At 40.9% G+C, this 14,455-nt stretch overlaps 1 long non-coding RNA gene across 1 annotated transcript; it reads right to left on the bottom strand.

Annotated features, from left to right (window-relative positions):
* Nucleotides 1-1,664: 1,664 nt before the first annotated feature.
* On the bottom strand, nucleotides 1,665-13,343 carry LOC121032614 (uncharacterized). The gene is made up of 4 exons (XR_005791388.1): nucleotides 13,333-13,343; nucleotides 8,762-8,767; nucleotides 4,282-4,286; nucleotides 1,665-1,739 (listed from the first exon to the last, which is right to left on the bottom strand). It is a non-coding gene; the product is annotated as an uncharacterized LOC121032614 (long non-coding RNA).
* Nucleotides 13,344-14,455: the final 1,112 nt, after the last annotated feature.

Below are 14,455 nucleotides of genomic sequence, written 5' to 3' on the forward strand. Positions count from 1 at the left end.
TAGGAAACACGGACATAACTCCACTTGTTTGATCCAGAAGTACAGGAGAACTTTGGTTTGCAAGCATAGTTTGTTCCAGAAACATGCCAAAGCATTTGTTTTTTATTTTTTATTTTTTTAAATATGAAATTTATTGTCAAATTGGTTTCCATACAACACCCAGTGCTCATCCCAACAGGTGCCCTCCTCAATACCCATCATCCATCCACCCCTCCCTCCCACCCCCCATCAACCCTCAGTTCTCAGTTTTTAAGAGTCTCTTATGCTTTGGCTCCCTCCCTCTCTAACCTTTCTTTCTTTTTTTTTTTCCTTTCCCTCCCCCATGGTCTTCTGTTAGGTTTCTCAGGATCCACATAAGAGTGAAAACATATGGTATCTGTGTCTCTCTGTATGACTTATTTCACTTAGCATAACACTCTCCAGCTCCATCCACGTTGCTACATATTTCATTCTTTCTCATTGCCACGTAGTATTCCGTTGTGTATATACACCACAATTTCTTTATCCATTCATCAGTCGATAGACATTTAGGCTCTTTCCATAATTTGGCTATTGTTGAGAGTGCTGCTATAAACATTGGGGTACAAGTGCCCCTATGCATCATCACTCCTGTATCCCTTGGGTAAATTCCTAGTAGTGCTATTGCCGGGTCATAGGGTAGATCTATTTTTAATTTTTTGAGGAACCTCCACAGTTTTCCAGAGTGGCTGCACCGGTTTGCATTCCCACCAATAGTGCAAGAGGGTTCCTGTTTCTCCACATCCTTGCCAGCATCTATAGTCTCCTGACTTGTTCATTTTGGCCACTCTGACTGGCATGAGGTGATATCTGAGTATGGTTTTGATTTGTATTTCCCTGATGAGGAGCGACGTTGAGCATCTTTTCATGTGCCTGTTGGCCATCTGGATGTCTTCTTTAGAGAAGTGTCTATTCATGTTTTCTGCCCATTTCTTCACTGGGTTATTTGTTTTTCGGGTGTAGAGTTTGGTGAGCTCTTTATAGATTTTGGATACTAGCCCTTTGTCCGATATGTCATTTGCAAATATCTTTTCCCATTCCGTTGGTTGCCTTTTAGTTTTGTTGGTTGTTTACTTTGCAGTGCAGAAGCTTTTTATCTTCATGAGGTACCAATAGTTCATTTTTGCTTTTCATTCCCTTGCCTTTAGAGATATGTCAAGTAGGAAATTGCTGCGGCTGAGGTCAGAGAGGTTTTTTCCTGCTTTCTCCTCTAGGGTTTTGATGGTTTCCTGTCTCACATTCAGGTCCTTCATCCATTTTGAGGTTATTTTTGTGAATGGTGTAAGAAAGTGGTCTAGTTTCATCCTTCTCCATGTTGCTGTCCAGTTCTCCCAGCACCATTTGTTAAAGAGAATGTCTTTATCCCATTGGATATTCTTTCCTGCTTTGTCAAAGATGAGTTGGCCATACTTTTGTGGGTCTAATTCTGGGGTTTCTATTCTATTCCATTGGTCTATGTGTCTGTTTTTGTGCCCCACAAGAAATAATGGAAACTCAGATTATTCATTCCACAATCCAAAAATATTCATATAAAAATGATTACAATACTCTAATGTAATACAAAATAATAAAATATAAAGAAAAATAAATAAATTTAACCTGCGCTTCCCTTTGAAAACCTTCATGGGTAGTGTGAGGGAGGGAGTGAGAGGAGGGTTACTGTGTATGACAACTTTCACTATCACTAAAGGAATCACTGCTGTCTTTTGGCTCCATGGAATCTGTATCTGCATGGGGGCCATTGTACATGCTTGCATGGATGTTGACTACAGTGCAGTATCGATAAACTCTTGTCATATACTGTATCTGATGTAACTGGCAATAAGGCAGCAGAGGAAAGGGTCTCTGTCTGCAGGCAGCCTGACCTAGAATGAAGCAAAGCATTCCCAAGCTCACTCTTGTATGCAAAAGCAAAGGACTGTCCATGGGTGCTTTGAGGTGACAAAAAATACACTAGTGCCAGTTGTGGGCACCTTCCAATATTCTGAAAAATCACTGATTTCTGCCGAACACCATGGCCCTAGACCAAGCATCCAAGTATGGGAGATGATCACCCACAATCTTATGGAGAGAGAGAGAGAGAGAGAGAGAGAGAGAGAAGAAGGAGGAGGAGGAGGAGGACCACTACCACCATTGGCTCAGTTGTAATCATGTGACATTCAGCATCACATACTACTTGTATTGCAAGACCTCGCTCGTTTATCAAGTTAAAATTTATTAGAAATGTTTGCCTGTCTTTTGGAACACTTACAGAACAAGTTACTGACAACCCAAGGTTTTCCTGTACTTGGGATGTAAGAGAATAGAATCTATGCTTACAGGTCTATGGAGATTTCAGTTATAGGAAAAAAGATGGAGCATGTGAAGTAGTTGAGGATGGAGAAAAGCTCAACAATCTCAGGATACAAGTTCTAGCATCACAGTTTGGGCTGAAAGCAGTAGGAGTGTTAAGAGAGAAATTATAGATAAATTTTGGAAAGGAAATCAGTAAGGAATAAAAGTCCAGAAAGGCTGTTTGGGGAGTGACCAAGAAAAAAAGCATTTGGGTTGGGAGTGGCTTCCTTCTCATATTTTCTTGGAGAAAAACATGCTCTTGGTAAAACAGTAATCATATGTATTTTCGGAAGAACTCCTTTCTCCCAAAGAGCCAGACGTTTTCATCCTTCTAGTCTGCTGATGGTGACGACTGCAGTCGGTGCAGCACTAGACAGTGGCGTGGAGAAAATGGATGTAAACCAGGAAGGCATCATTTCTAGCATCTCAGGAGCTAGGAGTCTCCAATTGAAGATAAGAATCTTAGTTTTCCCTGATAACTCATGACACAGACTGTCAGAAATGGTAGAACATGATGGCCAAGGATACAGTTTCTGGAACCAGGCTTCCTGGGTCCAAATTCTGATCCTAACCCATTCTAACTTCATGGCCTTGAGCAAATTACTGAATATCTCTGTGCGTCAGGTTCCTTATCTATAAAATGGGCATAGTTACAGTGTCCAACTCATGGGTCTATTGCGAGGATTTAGTAAATTAATATGTGTAAAGCATTAAGAACCGTGACTAACACATAGTGCAATACAAGTGTTTGTTTTATTTGTTTAAATAATTGCTGGGCTTATAATATTTTATTTTGATTTAAAAAGTAATTTTTTAGGGAAGATAATATGCTAACAGCAAACCCTTAGGAGATGAGTCCTTACCATTCATTATGCAACAGTTATGACAACCACAGGTTGCACAGGCATATATGCACACACACACACACACACATTTTTTTTTTATCTTTTAGGCAAAACAAAATTGTTTCAAGTGTACCAATGTTACAAAGCAGAGATTGGGACTAGGTTAGATAATGCTGTGGAAAGAAGGAACTGCAACCCAAACAGAGAGGGAACTGATAGTGAAAAGCATGTGGGAGGCTCAACCGCTCCCAGGTTCCTTGTAGAATTCCACAGGAGGAAATAAATTGAAAGCAGTTTTAATTACAATATTTCTTGACTTGCTACAGAGAAAGGCATGCAGCTGCCTGTGAAGGACCCAGTGAATCGTGCCCTGGTGTTCGCTTCCTCAGTGGAAGGTTGCTATCTCCTAGCTACGTGCTGCTTGGAATAGAAGCACTAACCACGAACCAGATGGTGGGCATATACCCCATGTGCATAAACCCAGGAAGAGCCAACCTCCCAACCGAAGCCACTCGATCATTATTTGGGAGGCTCAGGAAGCTCAGATCATTGAGGCCCAATGAATATTTTTCATTAATTTCCTTTGACTAAAGTTCCTATTTTCTTTTGCATTAGGGAGAAATTACAACATTTCCCCAATCCGGCACCTAAATACAACTTTGTGTTTACACATTTTCTTGTGTATTTTCAAGGCTTTCATCATTCATTCAAGCAATGTTGGTTGGTTTTTATTATTTCCCAGGTAGGATGGTTAATTTTATGAGTCAACTTGACTGGGCCACAAGGTGCCCAGACATTTGATCAAACAGTATTCTGGGTCTGCGTGTGAGGGTATTTCTGGTTGACATTAACATTGAATGAGACCAAGTAAAGCAGATTGTCCTCCCCAGTGTGGATATGCAGTGTGGATATCTCTTCTTGGGTCTCAAGAATCATGGCTTTCAGATGGCACTCACACCGTTAACTCTCTTGGCTCTCAGAACGTCGGACTAGAACGACACCACAGTCACTACACTGTATCATCAGCTTTGCCAACTACAAATCCTGGGGATCCTTAGCTTCCATATTTGCACGAGCCAGTTACCTTCACTAAATCTCTTTCTGTATAATCCACACATTGTACTTGTCCTTTTTCTCTCAGGAACCCTGGCTAATACACCGCATTTGGCTCGATGTTAGGAAGAGAGGAGTTGGCGTGTTGGTCAGATCTCAAGCACTTCCAAGGTAGTGAGCCTTACCAAATAATTGCATCAATTTAAAATATTTTAAATTTGTCCCAAGTGTCTAAAGGACAATCACACATTTATATTAATTTTTTTCTCTTTCTTTTGAGAAGGAGGTAATATTGTTGAATGATGGCAACTTCCTGACTGATAGGGGTATTTCTAGACATGTGAGCCACCGAATACTCTGTGCTGTGTGCTCTCCATGTTAGATATTTGATCCTGCTAATTTCGTTTGAATTTCCCCAGGTTTAAATTTGAAGCAATACTCTAATCCTTGCATTGACAGAGTAACTCTCTGTCATAATGAAAATTCAGATCGGACGCTATTTTAAAAATGGAAATATTTTAATTCACGTTTTGAAAGAAATGGCCTTAGAATAAGTAAAACCATAAAAAAGATGAAAAAAACTTCAGATTTCTATATGACAAAAAATAAGTCTATAGTTCAAATCCCACTGCCATTAGCCAACTGGGTAACCTTTGGTAAGTTACTTTTTTTTTTTTTTTTTTTTAATTTATAGTAATGAGATCTTCTCTGAAGTTTTCTTTTTCTGACTCAAAAAGGCAGGCTTAATCACTTCCTCCTGTGTATTTCTGTACAGCTTATTGTCTCATGTTTAGACGTCTCTTTGCTGTGAGACCATGCTTATGTGTCCTGTGTACTCCAGGAGGGCTGACGTGCCTCTAGGCAGCCAGCACTCACTCTCTGTGTCATATGTCTCCAGGAACCAGCAGAGCCGGGCACACACGTGATGTGCCAGAAACGCTGGCTGCGCTAAACTGAACGCTAAGGTTCCTTTAAGTCTCAACGCTCAGTGATACCATGACTGACAAGACACTTGAAGTTTAGCAAAAGCACTCCCCACTTCTCCAGAGGCCGAGCTCCTTTAGATTGCTTATGAATGTTATATGTTCTTCCTGACTCTTTTTTGTTTTGATTATCTTTTTCCGCACAGGTCAAACAGTCAGAATATAATTAACTAGATGCTTTTCATATGTAAATATCACAGTGATTACAATACCAGACTTCACTGGGTATCAGAAAGAATGACTCTTCTCAACATGAACGTTCAAAGATTAGATAAAATTACTATGACTTTCAGATTTCTCTTTTTCTTTTCTGTGGATAATTCCATCTCCCTTTTTCTTTTGAATAGACATTCCACTTAGTAAGAAAACTCTTTCTAGTCTCCTGGCCCTTAACATATTCCCTTTCTAAGCTATCCGAGGGGCCATCTGCCAAGCTTGATGAAAATGCTAATGGAGCTTCCTCTGGACCTGCCAACTGATTCTGTGTTCCTCTGGGATCTCATATTCCAAACAAATATCCTGGTGCAAAATAACAGCAGGAGAAGGTTAAAGAATAAAGAAGGGCAACAAATTTTATCAGCAGATACTGATTCTGAAACCCAAATTAGCTTTTTAGCATAACTAGTACGGACTTCACTATGTAAAAGGAATCAGGGAGATAGCATTGACTCTGCCAAATGCTGAGCACCCTGCATGTACTATAGGTATTAATTCGCTTAATTTCCAAAACAAACTTCTCTCTAGAAAATACTGTCATTATCCATGTTTTACAGATTAGGAAGTGAGGTTTAGCAACTTGGCCGGGGGCGGGGGTGTTGTTAACAAGGAGACCGGGGTTCAAATCCTGGCTGAGTGGTGATAACCAACTTAAAAAAATTTTTTTTCAGCATTTATTTATTTTTGGGACAGAGAGAGACAGAGCATGAACGGGGCGGGGGGGGGGGGCAGAGAGAGAGGGAGACACAGAATCGGAAACAGGCTCCAGGCTCTGAGCCATCAGCCCAGAGCCTGACGCGGGGCTCGAACTCCCGGACCGCGAGATCATGACCTGGCTGAAGTCGGACGCTTAACCGACTGTGCCACCCAGGCGCCCCAAATAACCAACTTTTATAAGCATTGCAAATATGTAAGAAGTCCTGCTTCCCCATATCCCTAGTGTTGCAAGCCCGTGGTTCATCACTGGCTGCTTTGTTCCTGGCCTCTAGCACATTGTCTTGTGACAGAGGGAGAAGACTTCCTAGCTGTGAGCTGGCTTCTAAAGCTGCTGTTCACGAGTGACACACATTGTTATTGTCCACATTTATTCACCAAAGCAGGTCACGTGACCACTCCTGCAGTCAGGGTAAGACACGCTTCACCAGACCAAGCCTGATGTCAGGGAAAGACTGTAAGTCACACAACGATTTCGAGTTACGTACCAAGCCTGAGCCCAGTGAGACAGGAAAATATCTCCTTTGCCGAGGGGAGACCTACATATTATGAACAGGAATATAATCTACTGCTCTATGATACTCATACCTATAAAATAGTATCTCACTGGTATCTTTTTATACGTTTAGCGGCTGTTGGAATTTTATCTTCTGTGAATGTCCGAGGCTTATAATTTGCCTATTTTTCTATTAGTTTCTTTCTTTTCTTATTGAAGATCTAAATAATTTTTTAAATTTTATGCATAGCAAAAATATTTTAAAAATAGGGTCAAATAATGAACTTAAACTATATGGCTATAGTAAGGGATACATAACAATAAATATAAGAATTTGATCATATGTGGCATATGGTAAAGTCTTAGTAAATGTGAATCATTATTTTTTAATACTGTCCAGAATACAGGTCAGCAAACTATAACCTGTGGCCAAATCTGGCCCTTAACTTTTAATAATAAAGTTTTATTGGAACACAGCCACACATTTGTTTAGGTGTTATCTATGGCTGTTTTGTGCTACAAAAGCAAAGTTGAATGATAACATGACAGAGACTGTATGTTCCACAAAGCCTAAAGTATTTACTATCTGTCCTTTCGCAGAAAAAGTTGGCAACTGCTGATCTAGACTGATGAATTAAATGGATATCTAATGGGGAACATCACCCAATAGTCCTTAGGTCCTAAAGGCTGGTATTCATCTCTGACCTAGATGCCAGGATGCAATATACTGGATTGATTTACTATCTTGGCAGCAGAGGGTGGGGGTGATGTCAAAGGCTTCCCACCTGGTCTTCTGTGCTATGAGAAGCCTTACCTCACCAAACCAAGGACCCCTGTAAAGTTTTTGCCAACCACTGTGTCCAATCCATTACGAGGGTCCCTGGTCCCAATGGACCTACTATATGTTGGACGTGGGCCATTTTTACCTGCCTCACACATACCCTCTACTGTCTCCTAGAGGGATGATGTTGCTTTGTATTGCCAGGTATCAGTGAGTACTCAGACTTGTGCCCGTCCTCAAATGTATGAGTATTTCCCTTTTAGGAATATACAGTATCTGGGTAAATGGCTGTAGGTCTTTTGGGGATGAACTGGGGGACTCTTTCCTTATATACTCACCGTGGTGTTTCAGGGTACACCCTGCCTGAGACCCAGCCTCTCCTTCAGGAAGTGGATTCCAGACTTGAAAACTGGCTCATGTCCAGAAACTGGGAAAGAGGCTGTGGCTTTTCGGGGAAGTGGTTGCTTCCAGCCCCCTGATCATCTGTTCTTTAATTCTTGATTATATAGATCGGACAATATCTTTTCTGGTCGCATATATCTAGAAAGGCCACCTCCTGTTAACTGTTTCATCAGCTCCTGAAGCTCAGGTGGCTGCCATGTCACTTTGGTTGCTCGTAATGACACTGCATCCATGGAGGTTGAACACTTCCGTTTTGTTTTGTTTTATTTTTTTCCTATTATTTCGGATCCTGTTATTCCCATTGATAGCAGGGAGCCCCCTTCTGTAAAAGCCTCTCCTACCGTCATCCCTGGTCTATAGAAGACAGCCACTACTGCTTCGTGATTCTGGTTAAGATTTATATTCTTTCTTGCTCTGATAAAATGAGGAAAACACTCCTTATTGTTTGGACAAGGAGGGCGTCAGGCAGATCCTTCAGCAAGCAGGGTCAGTGGGTAGGTCCTGGGGTCACATAGCAGCGCCAGGTCAGGAAGCCCTCTTCAGCACACCCTTTGATTCCACCCCGCGGACTTTGCCACTGCGGTTCCACCATTTTAGCTACACTTAATATGCGACATCACTTTTTCTAAGCTTCCGAGTCATCTAGCAGCAACCGTGAAAAAGTCTCCTGAGACCTCTACTAGGGGGTTAAATCCCATCTCCTGGGAATGCTTCTGTGCTGAAACATCCTCTTATTTGGCTTTCAGTGTTTTTGTTGATCCGCTGTTCTCAGATGCGCTCCAGGCTCACACGTGTCCGTCTTAGTCATGACCTCAGCTCCTCTGGCACACACCTCTGTCTCTTCCTTAGCCGCCCCTTGTCAGTGTTGATCTGGTCCTCAGGACAAGGGACCAGCTGAGCTGAGGATGGAGTTGGGGACGTACAACTAAAGACGGATTTTCCTTCCAACGCAGGACACCTTCTGCACAAAGGTTGAAGAGAAAGGAACATTTTTATCATTGAATAAGCATTGTAATAGAGTGTGGTGTGCATCACAGGAAATCCATTAACAGATTGCCAAGACAGAAAGAAATCTCGCTCTTAACAGAGCCCAGCGGATACAACCCATTACACACATGCTCTCAAGATAAACCATAACTAGTTCAAGTCACAGGAGTTAGACCATTTTCTCAAATTTACCTAGCAATGGAGGCATCATCTGTCTTTGCTCACTGGCTTTATCCAAAGGAGAGCTGAATCTCTCCTCTCGTTATGACTGGGGTAGTTTTGCAGCTTGAAGTGACAGGCCTCTGAAGTTAGGTTCCTACCCTCCCATAGAAACTGGGAGATAAGGGGGTTATCTTCTTTAAAGATTACATTTCAAAGAGATGGTTTCCAGGTTCTTAAGAAAAACATTACTGGGTTATAAAGCTGACAAGGGGCTTATTTAGCTTTGAAAAAGATTCATATATATCTCAAAGTGATACAGAAGGAATTTACAAGTTTTCTAAAGTCAGTGCTCCTACAAAAAGGGATTCCTCTCTTGTTTTAACAGGCAGAATTAAGCCTCTTACTTTTCATTTGTTTTTTCCCTTGTAGAGTCATGCATTTACCTGCAGGGCAGTGTCCACACTGTCTTTAAGCAGGGGCCAAAATGGGATGGCTAGAGGGTTCACATGTGTCTGGGAATTCATGTTTTCCAAGTGCATCCACATGGATGCCCGCACGTAACTCATGCCACCACTCCTCCTTCAGGGTTCTGAGCTTGGTGGTGGAGGCCTTCTAGAGCTGAGAATCATATCTTATTCAGTTCTGCTACCCTTATGATTTAGTCTTGGGCCTCAGCCTTTTCTGTACTTAGAACAGGCCCTCCAACTTTCACCTTCAGCTTTAATTGCTAACCCTAGGCTTCCATTATCTTTTTCCCAAACACTCATTACTCCCAGATACTACCATCAAAGTCTCCTTTCCTCATAATTACCGTTCTTCACCCCTTAGACTTCCCATATGCCTAACACTTTATCTGTCCCGTGCGTCTTCTTCCACAGGCCTACTGCCTCAGTTTACTGTGGGTGAACATATTAACAATTGTACAACGACTGTATGCAAGGTCTATCAATACCCCTCCTACCACCAGTGATGTGGTTGTCGCTTCCAGGCACTGGAGGCCAATTTTGTTCTGAAATCCCATTCTAGAGTCTGTTGCTCAGGCTAATATCAACTTCTGTAGTTGGAGCTCCTTGGAAACAGACTCTTGAGATGATTTGTATGTAGGAGTTTTATTGGAGAGTGGTCTCTTGAATAACACCTCTTGGAGAATGAACGAATCAGGACTGACAGAGACAGAAGTTGGGCTACTGGGAAGTCACCTTAAGGGTAATTGCACAGGCAGCTCTGGAGCTGGTTTGCTTCCGCACAATTGCCTCTAATTGTACCCCTGCACTGACCACTTGTAAGATGCTTTGTACCCCTGCATTGGCCACTTGTAAGATGCAGGCTTCTTCCAGAAAGGAGACATGACATTGAGTAAAGTAGCCTATTAGCTAAGGTCAGTCATGGGAGGAGGGGCTCAGCTGTGAACTACTACCTCTTAGCACTCTCAGCTTCAGTCCTGAAAGGAAGAGGGGCTTCCAGTAACATATTACAGTGCCCTGTAATACTGCTCGTCTTTTGGCCCTTGAATCAATTTCTTTTCTTTGAAGTTTTTGAATGAGTAAGTAGATATTAGTGATCGTTATCTAAAAATGTTGCATTTCATCTAATATTTATATAGCTCTTATCATGTACCAGGAATTGTGCAATTATTTAAGATCACAACAACCTTATGGGCTAGGTAATATCATCATCCTCCTCCTCCTCATCATCATCCTATTTATAAACTTACTGAGTAAGTATGAGCCAGGCACCATTCTAGGCATTTGTAATATATCAGTAAAAAAGGGAGATAATAAAATGTCGAGGCTTTCATTCTAGTGGGGAAAGGAAGTAAATAAATAATAATATTAATTATGATATTAACACATTCTACATATATTATTTATATAGCGATGAAAGGTATTATGGATGAATAGAAAAAAATCTAACATAGTAAAAGGGATTTGGAATGATGGGGAGTGAGTGTGTTGCATGTGGTCATTTTTATTATGAGACGTCTGAACAAAGATTTAAAGGAGATGGGAGGATAAACAATGTAAATATCCCCAAAGAAGTGATACTTAAGCTGGAACTTGCAGAGTGGTCAGGAAGACTGGACAGCAAGTAAGAATTCACAGAAGTCCATTCAAGGGATGAGGACTTCTAGCTAGCGGAGGGTGTGTGAGCACCATGTAGGTGTGGGTGGTGGAATACCAGAAAGAGAAGGGACTGAGGAGATAGAGTGTGAGATTATAAAAGACTTTATGAGGCAACCTAAGGGACGGGAGATATCTGAAGGCAAATGGGGGAATCAGTATTCCATTTTATGCAACAGAGAAAAGACATGCTCACTTTCAAGTTTTAGAAGATACCTGTCTGATTCTTGAGAATGGGTTTTGCAGGGAGGAGACTGCTTAAGAAGGTGTACAAGAATGGAGGAATGAGAAACCAATCGTGAGAATATTTCATTATTTAAATAAAATGATAGATGCCCTAAAACATGGTGGTAGCAGCCAGTAGTAGTAGTAATCAAGTTGAATATGAGAAATACTAAAAAAAGTAGTTCATAATAATTATTGGATGAGGACATAGGAAAGAGGAATTGGTAAAAGATGATGTTTAATTGTTTGGCTTTACCAATGATGATAGTAGTGGATAGTTAGTGTCATTTCCTAGAAAGAAAATACATTTTGAAAAGTCACTCTGAGGGCATAGTAATACTTTCACTTTGGAAATGTTAATTTAAAGATCACTGATCCATTGAGCATGTTTTTTTTTAAGTTTTTAAAGCTGTTTATCTAATTGAGTATAATTGATAAAAAGTTACTTTTTTATATATAATTTATTGTCAAGTTAGTTAACATATAGTTTATACAGTGTACTCTTGGTTTTGGGGGAAGATTCCTGTGATTCATTATTTACGTAAAGCACCCAGTGCTCATCCCAATAAGTGCCCTCCTTAATGCCCATCACCCATCACCCCTGTAGCCCCCCACCCCCGCACTAACCCTCAGTTTGTTCTCTGCATTCAAGAATTTCTTATGGTTTGTCTCCCTCTCTGTTTGAACCTATTTTTTCCCCTTTCCTTCCCCCATGGTCCTCCATTAAGTTTCTCAAGTTCCACCTATGAGTGAAAACATATGATATCTTTCTCTGACATATCATTTAGCATAATACTCTCCAGTTCCATCCATGACCTAAATGTGAGACAGGAAACCATCAAAACTCTAGAGGAGAAAACAGGCAACAACTTCTTTGACCTCAGCTTCAGCAATCTCGTACTTGACACATTTCTGAAGGCAAGGGAAATAAAAGCAAAAATGAACTATTGGGACCTCATGAAGATAAAAAGCTCCTGCACTGCAAAGGAAACAATCAACAAAACTAAAAGGCTATTGATGGAATGGGAGAAGATATTTGCAAATGACATATTGGATAAAGGGTTAGTATCTAAAATCTATAGAGAACTTGCCAAACTCAACACCCGACAAACAAATAATCCAGTGAAGAAATGGGCAAAAGACATGAATAGACACTTTTCCAAAAAAGACATCCAGATGGCCAACAGACACATGAAAAGATGCTTAACGTCGCTCATCATCAGGGAAATACAAATCAAAACCACACTCAAATATCACCTCACACCAGTCAGAGTGGCTAAAATGAATGAATCAGGAGGCTATAGGTGCTGGAGAGGATGTGGAGAAACGGGAACCCTCTTGTACTGTTGGTGGGAATGCAAACTGGTGCAGCTGGTCTGGAAAACAGTGTGGAGGTTCCTCAAAAAATTAAAAATAGAACTACCCTAGGACCCAGCAATAGCACTGCTAGGAATTGACCCAAGGGATACAGGAGTGCTGATTCATAGGGGCACATGTACCCCAGTGCTTATAGCAGTGCTTTCAACAATAGCCAAATTATGGAAAGAGCCCAAATGTCCATCAACTAATGAATGGAGAAGATGTGGTTTGTATATACAATGGAATACTACTTGGCAATGAGAATGAAATACTGCCATTTGAACAAGTATTTTCTTAACATCACAGTGATACACTGACACTTGGTGAGTCTGAGGTAGTAGATATATTGTCGGGAACACAGGGTCTCACTCATGCGGCTTACCTTTTAATGAGAAGACAAAGTAAACATATGAATGAAAAATAAATGTGTAATTATAAATTATAATACCATCTGTGAAGGAAATTTTAAGTTGTGAGAGAGAGAAAAATGATGTTAGGGAAGAAAGATTATTAGATTGGTTAGTTACGGCTAACTAACTTCTTTGAAGAAATGGTTTTAATGCTAGAAACTGAATAGAGTATGCCTTGGGGATTAGCCAAGCTGAGGGAAAACACACAGCTTGTTGTGGTCCAGGACCTTCAACAAGGCCTTCAGACCTGCAACACAGGGATTAAGGGGACAGAGGAAAGAAATTATGCTGGAGAGGGAGGTAGGGTTTAATTCATCTACAGTCTTATAGGTTCTGTGTAAGGAATTTTAATTTTATGCTATATAATATATTGGAAAGTAATTGAAAGATTTACCAGAAAACTGACATTATAAGGATGTTGTTGAATCTAGAAGAGCAAAAGTATTGGCAAGTAGTGTGTTAAAAAAAAAAAAAAAAGTTCCTGAGAGGCTACTGAGCAATGCTAACATCTAACTGAGGGGAGGAGAGTAATGAGTCCCTCAGGGGGAGACTGAAAAGTGCCAGGGTGAGGTACGAAACACCAAACCAGGAATGTGCACAGTCACAAAATCCAAGAAAAGGGAAGTTTATGAAAGAAGGCTTGATTAATACTATCACACATGCTGCAGGTGAGCTATGGGCCATTAGATTTGTTACCAAGAAAGCCATTGATGAATTCTGAAATCATAAGATCAGAGATCATTTTTGAATGCCTTGAGGAGTGCAAAGTGGGAACAACTGTATAGACAGCTTTCTCGAGACCTGTTGAAAGGGTACCAGATGAAGGGACATGTGTCTGGAGAGGCCAACAGGAGGCTTTTTTGTTTGTAATGTGGAAATGACCAGAAATTGTTCAAATGTAAATGCAAAGAAAATAGTTCTAGAGACTGGGTGGAGAGTTGGGAAAGAGATGGAGGGAGGATTTGGAATCCCCAACATTAGCAAAAGAAAGATGCCCCTTCCCTTTTAATAGTGTGTTTACAGGCACTGTTTAGTGTCTTGATAGTGAGAAGCTGAGAGAAATCTCAAGTGAGTCTTATTTAAAGAATGAGGTAAGGTTTTAATCTAAGAACAAAAGAAGAATATTGGGTTGAGAAGTTTGATGTGATGGTTCACATGGCAGTAAATAATCATTTAGACATCTTTCATATGGACTTTCAAGTAAATTAGAAGTATAGGGGGCCCCCAGTGGCTCAGTCAGATAGGTGTCCCACTCTTGATTTCAGCTCAGGTCATGATCTCATGGTTGACAGGATGGAGCCCTGCAATGGGCTCTGTGCTGACAGTGTGGATCCTGCTTGGGGTCCTCTT

This window comes from Herpailurus yagouaroundi, unplaced genomic scaffold (genome assembly GCF_014898765.1).
Source record: "Herpailurus yagouaroundi ecotype Mexico unplaced genomic scaffold, PumYag 142, whole genome shotgun sequence".
In the NCBI taxonomy this organism is placed as follows: domain Eukaryota; kingdom Metazoa; phylum Chordata; class Mammalia; order Carnivora; family Felidae; genus Herpailurus; species Herpailurus yagouaroundi.